Below are 11002 nucleotides of genomic sequence, written 5' to 3' on the forward strand. Positions count from 1 at the left end.
ACTATAGCTGAAATTTAATTTTTAGTCATCTATATTTCATGGTCAGGCTGTTCACTTACAGAAATTGAAATCTGGCTTAAGGGACATGTGAGCATAGCAGATAATCCGTGCCACCTGCGTGTCGGCCCAATGACACTGCTAGTGATTCTCTGCAGCTCAGTATTTAATCTGATAGCTTCCTAAGGTAAAGAGAGACAAGTCTTATATTGACACTGGCGAACTAACTGCACAATTAAGTAGCCAGAGTTAGATGCAAACAACATTTGAAGAAATTGGATGCTACCAACATGGAGAAATGACTAAATAAGAGAAATCATGCTTCTGTTTTCTTGAGTAACACCAAATTTGGGGGACAATTAAAAAAAATATATGAAATCCTTTTTGATTGAGAGCAATGTAAGGCTGGGATCAGTAGCTCGGGAAAAGTGTCATTAGACAGTGCTGGAAAGCCTACCTCCTAGAATCCCCGACTTGAGACTTGCTCATTACCATATGACATGCACATTATTTTTACGGAAGCCATAATCAAATTAATCTAAAGGTTTAAAGTCAGTTCTGTAAAACACCAGTGGATTTACTGCTCCAGGCTACTCAGTTCTTGGCATCTGCTCAAAACATGACCTAACCTTTGAAATGAAATATCCGTTAAAAGTTACATCCTCCTCCACAAAGAGGAATACTACTGGAGAAAGTACTTTCAGAATTATAATAAAATATTGTGCACCATTTTATTCTCTCTTACCTATCTTAGGAATAAATATTGTAAACCATAAGGACAAAAGTATAATCCTGCATTCAAATATCATCTAATAAAAATTTAATTCATGGTTAACTTATCATCTCTTTTGGAATACCAGATGTTTTTGATTCTGTATGTCAATTTATTTCAGGCTATAGCTCCATAAAAGCAAAATTACCTTATAATTTTGACTTGACACTGATTAGGATTTGTTGGAATATTTTAGTAATTTACTCTTCAAAAAATCATTTGAAAGCTGCCCAAGGAACCAAATAAGCATAAAATTCATTTTACATATGCAGACCACACAGACATATAGTCAAATGATTATTGATTATAATAATTTTACAGTCATAAAAGTCCAGCAATGTCAGGCTGGACAAACAATGACTTGCCCATGTATCCATGCAGGGAACAATCTCATTTTCAAGGACAGTTTTCTTATGGATAGAAGTCCAAAAATTTGCTAATTTAAATCACATTTAGGATTTTTTTTTTATTTACTTACTATTTGGGAGAATGCTACTTCGTCATCCAAATCAAAATCTTTTATTTTGAAAGTTCTGATTTTAATAAATGAGCCATTTGAAATTCCATTTATCCAATTTGAATTTTGGTGTAAGACTGAGGACCCTGAATGTATACATCTGTCCTCTAGGACTCTATTCAAGTCCCAAGGACTGAGTTTATCAAACTAGTTATTAAAATTAGTCCTTGATCTCATGAAGTAGAATGCTATAAACCAAAAGCATAAGACACATCATTACAGTCCCAAAGAATTGTCCTGGGATTTTTTTTTTCGTTTTATATTCTCACATTAATTTCAAAAATAGCTTTGCTATTTCTTCACATCCCTATCAGTTCTTCAAAATTCCCAGATAGGAAACATAGAACGTACACATCCATGTTTTTACTTTCCTTTAAATGTTAACAGACTCAAAATTTCAGATAAATTTTAATGCTGTTATATTGCCTTAGTTTTTAATCGAGTCTACAGTTGTTTCTGAAGACCAATTCAGTGTTTTCTGTCTTCTTCTACATCACCGTTTATCAGTCTTCAGGATAATTCCCTTCGTGAATTATATTTGGGGATCCATCAGCTATTAAATTAATGAAAATTGGTTATTTAGAGGCCAAAAATTAACAGTATAAGAAAATTAAGGAATCCCTGACTTATAAACTTCCTTGCCCGTTCATGTTATGGACATATAATAGGAATTCTGTTAACTATAAATTTTGTTGATTTTCCCTGTACTATACTCTCTCCCCACCTAACACAACTTTTCTTACAAATAATTTGGTGTTGCCTCATCTCCCACGACCTGGCCAGCTCAGAAGCAGTCTTAGGGTTGTGTGGCTAGAGCTGGGACACAGGAGTGGAAGGCACTGGGCCAGCATCAGGGGACATTTCAGTGTGGGCAGGGGAACCAACCCGACAGTTGACACTGGAAAGGAACACCGACATCACACTTGGCTCAGCTGGCTCCATTAGTAAAACCTTACTGTGGGACAAGTCCTCTTTCGTGGCCATGAAATTCGAGAACATGCCTTGTTTATAGGGTCTCTAACTTATAAAGTGATCGACTTTAAAACAGACTCGCCCCAACTCTGGCTGAATCAAAACAAGGGACAAGTTGTTTTCACCTGTTTATCGAAGAGAGCCAAAACAATCCTGAAAAAGATAGGAAAAAAGCGGAGAGACCCTATTCCAATGCAGCTAACTCCAAGACTCAGCCGCAGCTCCCTTGGGGATGAACAGTGAAGTTACAAGCTCACGGAGGTGGACTTCTGGGAAAATATGACCAGGGCCTCGTCCATGCACGTGGCCCTACAGCAATGCAGAAACACCAGCTGGGAGGACACTCACTCTAGCCAGCCTCCCAGAGCTTCAAACAGACGGTGGACCACAGTGTCCACTGCCAGCTCCATGTGCAAAGCCGGCGCTCGCACTTTCCCTCTGTCGGGGCACACAGATGCGCTCTCAGAGCCGCCTGGCAGGCGTGGACATGGAGCAGCAGGATGTCTGCTGATCTCAGGTCAACCACCATAATGGGCAAAGACGCCACTTCCCAGATAGCAATAACCTGCTTAGCTGGAAGGGCGAGGGACGCCGAGTCCTGGTCCACACACATCTTGCCCTGTCCAGGTTTCCCAGGCCTGCCAGGCTGTGGGAGAAGGCACCTGGGGAGCAGCAATCTCTTCCCTGTGGCTGTACCCACAGAATGTGCAAGAGTGGTCACAACACGCTGCTCACCACTCCGCAAATACCCACTCACGTGGTTGCTGCACAGACAGCCCCTTAACTTGACAGCAGTAACCTGCTGCCACGCTGAACCGGGCCTCTGCCTTCCACAGCCCCGTATCCAGTTAGACAGCGGCAACTTTCCAAATTAAAAACTGCACTGATGGAGGTTTTTCCGACTCTTCTATGGTCTGTTGGTAGTAGTGACATAACTATTAAAATTGGTAATAGCTGACAGCTAAACCACATACTTTAGGTCAGAGTCCTGTACAAAGTAACTTTGGATGAAGTAGAAGAAGTGAAATCGGAGAGTGTAATTGGAAAAAAATTAACAAATCAAAATCAAATTGTTAGAATTCTATCACCTAAAGAAAACAGTAAGTTTTGCTAAGGGCAAACAATCCCATTTTTTCCAATGTCAAATTTATTTCTAATGAGCGTAGAAGAGATTTGTTTTCTATTAGTGAGAACTGAGTCAACCAGCAAGACAAGCTGTACCTAATTGCTAATTTCAGAAGTCCAAAAAAGACAAGCACTGCTTTCTTACAGAGGATAGTGTTGGTCACTCAAGAAAGTGGTTTTATTTCCCCTTAGAGCACTGTGGTTTCAGAAATAGCCCAAGACATTTGTCATTTCCCGAGTTCACACAGTACCCTGCCCCAGGACCAAGGACACATGACCTTCCTCCATTTTCTACTTCAAAATACACAGCATATCGCCAAGTCACAGCGGAAGGGGACTGCAATGCCATCTTCAGTCCTGATGACCCCAGCCAATACTTGTAACCACAGTAGGTTCTCAATTGTTACAGGAATCAAACCCAACATGGCAACTCAGATTACCTAAATAATGCAACTAAAAACATGCGAGACTGTAGCATTATTTTCTAACCATACAGTGTCTGAAGCTTTGTAAGTATGGAGACTAAACAGGGGAAGGGCAAGCAGAGTCTTGTAAAAGAACACCCCCAATTATGACTGTGCAAATCCAGCCTCCTCTTCCCACAAGTTACCTGAGGCTTAATAGCAAAGCAAGTCTTTTTTTTTTTTTTTTTAATGGCAGGAAGTTCAGAGAAGACAGAAGTCCTTTTGCATGTGTTAGAAGATCCATGTCTCAAAAACTTCACATGGTTAATGTTATGACATGACATTCCTTTAAATTTTCGTGTTTATTGTAGACTATTCCTTATAAGAAAATTACCTCTGAAAAGGGCATTGGCCAAGGCTATCCTCGTTCAGTGACAGTGGAGATATGGTAGTTTATTTTCATCCGAGGCACAAATTTGTCCAACGTGTGTTGGATTTTGTTTTAATAGCATTAAATTTCAAATAAAGTATGCATGCTGTTGGCAAAGATTCTCTTGGAAATTATCTGGCAGACAGTAAAAATATTTATCCTCCCAAATTTTAAATAAGGCTAAACGTGCACATATACTTGTGGACAAAAATAATTTCTGGAAATCCATTATTTCTTCATTCATGTATTTAACATCTGTTATGTGAACAGAACTTCTTAGTATGGACAATTGAAGGTACAGTTTTTACCCTGATAGAGATCACAGGATATAATATGCACGTGTAAAGTTTTGAAATCATTAGCAAATGCTGGCATGATGCACTGGCAAAGTAAACATGGGAATGCAAGCTAATAACCACTACTGGCCAGATTTAGAGTGCTTGTTCCTAACATTGCAAGATTTAACACACTTGGCTTGTCAGAGAGAATTGTTCGTTGTTTTAGTATGAACAAAATTTCAAAGAAATATTTAGGCAATTCTTTCAAGAGCCACCCCAAAATTTTCCTATCTCAAATATAGAAACAAAAGTGGTAAACATGTGGTATGTCTTGAACAGGTGGAGGGAAGACTGAAGTTTTGACACAAAAGTGGTCTCCCAGAAGAATCCTTTGCATTTGGTGACATCTGGATGAAGCAGGTACTCTCTTCAGCCCTTCCAATATTACATTTACCCTTTCCACAGCTGATGGGTTAAATCCATAATTCCCATATGACGGACAAGGAAATTGAGGCACAGTTAGATAAGTGGTTGGCCCCAAATCAAACTGCAACCTTCTGTATGCAAAAGCTGAGCTCTCTGTAAACATTTTTCAGCACAGGAGCGTACACATGTACACCTGAGCTACTTAGGTGTTTTCTAGGGGTATACAGACATGGAGAGCTTGAAAGAAATCTATTTCCTGTTCTTCAGTTTATTATTCTATCCTAAAATTTGTCAGGTTGGAAGGCTGTGATGGATGTATCACTTTCCCAAATTGCTCTCATGTTATCAGCTAAAGGAAAAGTGTTCCTCACACCTACCTGGTATCTTGCCAGAATGCACTGCCTCAGTAAATACCTTCAGGGAGCCAAACAGAAGGCATTTCAAAATAGTGGGGTGGATTTGAGAAATGATGTTTCTAAAATACTAGAAAATGAAGCCCCTGCCAATCAGGAGATTGGGTCCATACTACCAGTACTTGTTCGGTTGTCAATCAAAGGTGTTACCAGAGAGTTTGCTAGAAATGCAAACTGTTGGCCCAGCCACTTGTGAAGATTAAGATCCCCAGGTGACACCCATGCAGAGTTAGGTTTCGGGCAGGAAGATTTACAGTTTGTCTTCAGGAAGGGAGGTCTGTTCTAGCTGTCAGAGCATTTCAAGTTGTTCTGTTAAGTCAACAAAGTAATTGTCACGTAACATCCAAATTGTACCTTTTGAAAATTTATCATGAAAAACATTCGTGTCATCTTAAAAGCATGAGGTGCTATGTTGTTTTTCAAATCATTTATGAATCTCATGAAAGGAATTCTGAAGACCACTGCTCAAGACTAGCTTTCCCACTGCCCCAAAGAGCCACTCTAGGACACAGTAAGGATGAGGACCAAGAAAATCACCATCACCCGGGCAACAAAGCTCTCCAGATGTTTCACACTGTTGATCATCTGGCCCAGCGATTCTCTGTCCATGTCTGCATGTCTATCATAAATGCATAAGGATATTTTTTAAAACCTAAGCCTGTGCCTCACCGAATGCTGAACATAGGTGTGGGTTTAGACCACAGCATCTGTGCTTCTGAAGTTCTCTTCAGGGGACCCTGACAGCAAGGAAGAAGATGGATACCTCCTTGGATTACTCCTAGTATCATCTGGTTTGAGAAGTGATCAGGCATGATCAGAGCTCCCCTCCCAGAACTGGAGAATCCACCTCAGGTAGAGATCTGCATTTCCACAAACCATCCTCAGGTGCTACAGAACTCCTTCAAGAAGTTGAGCTTGGTTAATTAGAAAGATGGACTTAATAAAGTAATTCTACGGGAAGAACAGGTTACAGTGTTGACAGGAAACTGCTATTTTGGAAACAGATTATTGGACATCTGGATGGGAGTATCAAGTTGGATAGATTGTTGGGTTTCAGCTATTTATGGGTGTATACATTTCAGGTCTCCCTCACACAGTATTTAGTATCTGAAGGGGTCGCCTAAGCAGTAGACAGACCTAAACACCTAGTTCTTGTTTGTCTTGGGAACGTCAAGGAATATTTTAACCCCATAGTGCATTCCCCACACTACACAGTGGCAGGCCTCTCGGGTGATAACTCACCAGCCCCACCACTGACACATCCCTGTGGGGCCAGCTCAGATGCCCTGTTTGCCTCAGGCTTCCCCCTCTTCTCTTACCCAGGCCTTCCATCGTCTCTACCTGCCCCCATGCCCTCTTCTTGCTTTCACTCAGCCTTTTAAGGTCATTGCTCCCTACAACTTACAAATGTAGCATTTCCCTAGTAGCTTAAGGAAGTTTACGTTCTCCACCACAGTGAGGGGGAGATTTCCCAGCCTGTGGATGAAACACCTCAGTATCCGACATCAGGATGAAGAGGATGAGTCCTTCACACCTCTGTTCCAGACCAGGCAAGCACAGCTTTGTGTTTGGTTTTTTTAAGATGAAAGAGAATGTCACTTCCTTGGAGCATTTTTTAAAATGAGGTAGTTTAAAAACCCATGGTCAAGGATTTATTTTCACTCCATTCTAAAGGTAGATGAGGATTGCTTAGTCTCAATTAAACTAAGATGTTTTTCTTTTTAGTCAGATGTATTTTCTGTTTAGTTTGACCCTGCAGAATCTAGACCCTTGGATCTACATTGATACGTCTTAAAATAACTTGCCAGAACAGGGATAACGGTAGTGTATTGTACATTTCAAAAAGCTCTAAGAACGGATTGAGACTTTTCACCATGAAGAAACGTTTGAGGACCTGGATCCGTTGAGCCCGACTTAAACAGCAGACCAAGTGCACACACACCCCAGCATCACGAGGTACTCCAACATGTGCCTTTCCCGTGCTTCCGTGGATCAAAGAAAATTATTTTATCTCATGGAGGTGAATTTTATTCATCTGAATGAGATTTTTACTTATCTTCTAATGTGTGCACTGTAAGTGGTTAAAGTTAAAGTTTAGTTTTCATCTAAGAATGACCATCATCTCCCCTGAGAGACGGCATGGGCAGGCCCCTGCTGCTTTACAGAGTTCAGTTGCAACTAGCTTCCAATGAGGACAGGAGATGGGATCAGACATCAAACTGAATGAAGGAAAGCAGGACTGGAGAGTCAACCGCGTCACCGGAGGGAGTCCAGAGGCCGCTGCTGGGTTGGGGCATCAGAACCAGGTGCGAGAGCTGCTGGGGGCTCTGAGCCCACACCCCCAGGCCCCAGGGACTCCTGGAGAAGCCCAGGAGGGAGGTGTGCTAGTCAGCTTCCCCTCCCATGAGCAAAGTACCAGTAACAACAACAGAGAAGAAAGCTTACCTTAGGCTCAGAGTCTCAGAGGTTCAGTCCACGGTCGGCCAACTCCATTGCTCTGGGCCTAAGGTGAAGCACAACATCATGGCACAAGGCCCTGGAAGATGCCGAGATCGCGGCTGGCAGGAAGCAGGAGGAGGGGCCACAGGGAAGACGCACCCTTCCAGAGCACACCTCCAGGGACCCACCTCCTCTAGCCATCCCTACCTGCCTACCACCCAATGGTCCACTCGCACCAGGAGGGATGCATCAGGTTGCAGCTCTCATAATCCAATCATTTCACCTCTGAATATTCCTTTATTAAGAGCTTTTGTGGGAAACTTCGTATCCCCACCCTAAGGCAGGGACTACTGTCATCCTCACTTTAACACAAGGAGAAGGAAGTGTGGAGAGGCCGGTCAACCAGCCCAGTGTGACCAGAGCTACCCTGAGGCTGCAGAGTGAGGAGTGTCACATACATAACGCTTCAGGCCTCCACTGAAGAGCATCCAGCTGGCTCCGGAGGCCGAGGCCCTGAACTGAGAGCATCAAGTGCACGTCTGCAACGGCTCTGAGGACAGATCTACCCGGAGTCTTTCTCAAATGCCTTCCTATGCATAGAAGTGCAGAATCACACACACCCATGTTGATTAGCAATATTTGTGCATGTTTTATTTCTAAAAGGTTTGTTGCCAAGGAAATAGGCACTGAGTCATAAATCATGTGCTATTACAAGCAGGGTCAGAAATTACAATAAAGAAAGTTTAACTTTTTCTTAAGTAACTGATTTTTCATTGAAAATGAGCAATCTGTATTTTCTGCCTAAGCAACAATTATCGCTAGTTTACACTTGGTAAGCAGGTAAAGCTATTGAGGATAATCATAGCCATTAGTATTTGGGCTTACAGTTCAAGCATCATTAAAATTCTCTCTTCAATGTGTTTGGAACAACTCATTCATTCTTCATTATGACTTAAAGCCTAGGCTTTCATCACTAAATGGAAAAATGCAAATAGGATTCCTTTTATTATCTATAATACACCAATTTTACTTGTAAAGTTCAATTTTTCTTTCGTTTGAATATTTGTAGTACTCAATAATAACAATGTTGGAAAACTAACTCCACCATTTGATTATACTGTCAAGTTAATCTGTAGAATTCTACAATTCTCCTGAAGAGCACAAAACTATTGAACGCTTAGTGAAATATTCATGTGTTGCTTTGAGCCAGTATTGTTTCCTACTTCTTTTACAACCATAATTTCAAAGACCATTAGTAAGGACTGAGTACTCTGCATCACTGTGCAGGCAAGCTACCATTTCTGCTAACTGATGAGAAGCATAAAATATTAACACAGTGGCAAACAAATTCAAAGTGCCCTTGAGTAGTTTCTCAGGGATCCACTAAACTAATGCTTCTAGTTCTGTGCAGTTCCTCTTCCGCCAAGTGAGGAGACCTCTGCACAAGGTGAGTGTGGTCCTGCAGGCCTGTGTCTATGCTAAGGATTCTGTCTCGCTTTCATAGTGGAGCCCAACCACTTTAGATTCTGCAGATGGAATTCTATGCCACAGAAGAAACAAAGAGGCTCCTCAATGAAAATAAGTGATTATTTGAACAAAATGTAAATTTTACATTTGTTTATGCAAAATTTATCCATGAGAAATACTAAGTAAACACAAAGAACTGTACCCAACTGCCTGGCCAGGCCTGTTAAGTGTGCAGAAGGACACACCCCTCAGACATCTCCAGCTTCCTCAGTTCAATGTGTGTTGAGACACACCCACTTACATCTGATTTTACATTCTGTCCATTACGAATAATTCTTCTACTGTAACACGTATCTCTTAACTATTTAACATGGATAAAATTGTGCTATTAATTTGGTTCAGTTCCCATCTTAAAAAAGATATCACTGACAAAATATTTGAATGTTTTTGTCCCCAAAAAACAAATCCACATGTATTGATACATATTGATATACACATGTATATCTTGTTGGGAAGTGTGTGTACGCACGCATGTCTCCCAACGAAAGTTGATTTCTATTGGCAAGGTGGAAATTGTTTTACTTGTAAACTTAAAACAAACGCAACACTGTACCTTCATTCAGCACCCTTTATAAACCTGATGTTATTAGGAAGTTGATAACAACTGACTTACAGCAAAAGATGGATCAATGAATCAGTCTTTTGTTCAAATATATTTAGCTAATCTTGGCACAAAACTGTGCAAAGATCTTATGTTTTAATTACTTGAATGACACTTTTAGTAATGCTGCAACACTTGAACATTTAGAGCTACTTCCATAATGAAATCACTGGATGAATTCACTAAGATATGAGCGTCAGTGCTTATCTGGTACCAGGGAGCCCGGGGACCAGAGTAGGAGACAGACCTTGCTGACAGCACTGAAGACAAATCGAAGACCAGTCAGACCAAAGGGAGTCACAGCAGTGTAAACAGGAAAGCACGGGCCTAGGGTAAGGCAGTGGCGGAGGAACCGGAGGGGGAGGGGCAGCACTCAGTAGGGGATGGTTCTCATTGGACTTGGATGATCATGCAGTAGGGAAGAACAGGATGGAGATACTTCCCCGTGTCCCGTTTCAGGTCTGGGGACAAAGCTGCTCAGAGTGGTGGAGCAGCAGGAGTGAGGAAGTGTGTGTGTGTCAACAGGACAGAGGCCTGTTCAGTAGGGGCCTGCCGTACCTTCACCTGGTGGCGTCCCATGGGCAGATACATAGGGAGAGCAACAGAGGAGGAGTCCGGGTTGGGGACAGATTTGGATTCCTACAGGGCAAAGGAGGATATAGGAGTGTGATGAACTGAAGATGTAGGAAGAGAATAAAAGGCAATTGAGGCTCATGTCCTGGGAATATGACTATGTGAAACCTAAGAAAATGTGTCCAGGCTAAGCAGCAGCAGTTCAAAGGTAGATGAGGACTCGGGCACGAGTGGCAGTGGAGGGCTCTGCACAAGGTACACAGCACCGCTAACTCCACAGGCCTTCTCTCAAAGGACCACAAAAAAAACAGGGAGAGGGAGTGTGAATGATGAAGTCTCCAGTGGAGACAGGAAACAGAGTGCAAACACAAAGAGAATATGAGCTTAAAACGTCAGGGGCCCCCACTCACCTGGGCCGTTGGCAGAGAACAAGAGTCAAATCCGGAAGGCTCCTTTGAAAAGGACCCGCATGAAAGATACCACCTCAGTTGTCCCAATTTCTCGGTGATATGGAATGGCTGGCTTTCT

General features: G+C 41.9%; 1 long non-coding RNA gene across 1 annotated transcript in view; it reads left to right on the forward strand.

Annotated features, from left to right (window-relative positions):
* Positions 1 to 11002, forward strand: part of LOC124080704 (uncharacterized) — a 40990-nt gene that overhangs the window by 26261 nt on the left and 3727 nt on the right. The window contains exon 2 of the long non-coding RNA XR_006847778.2: positions 4835 to 4915. This is a non-coding gene — a long non-coding RNA (uncharacterized LOC124080704). The remainder of the gene's footprint in view (positions 1 to 4834; positions 4916 to 11002) is intronic.

Source organism: Marmota monax, unplaced genomic scaffold (assembly GCF_021218885.2).
Source record: "Marmota monax isolate L192 unplaced genomic scaffold, Marmota_monax_Labrador192_F-V1.1 WCK01_AAM20220418_F8-fsc01102, whole genome shotgun sequence".
In the NCBI taxonomy this organism is placed as follows: Eukaryota; Metazoa; Chordata; class Mammalia; order Rodentia; family Sciuridae; genus Marmota; species Marmota monax.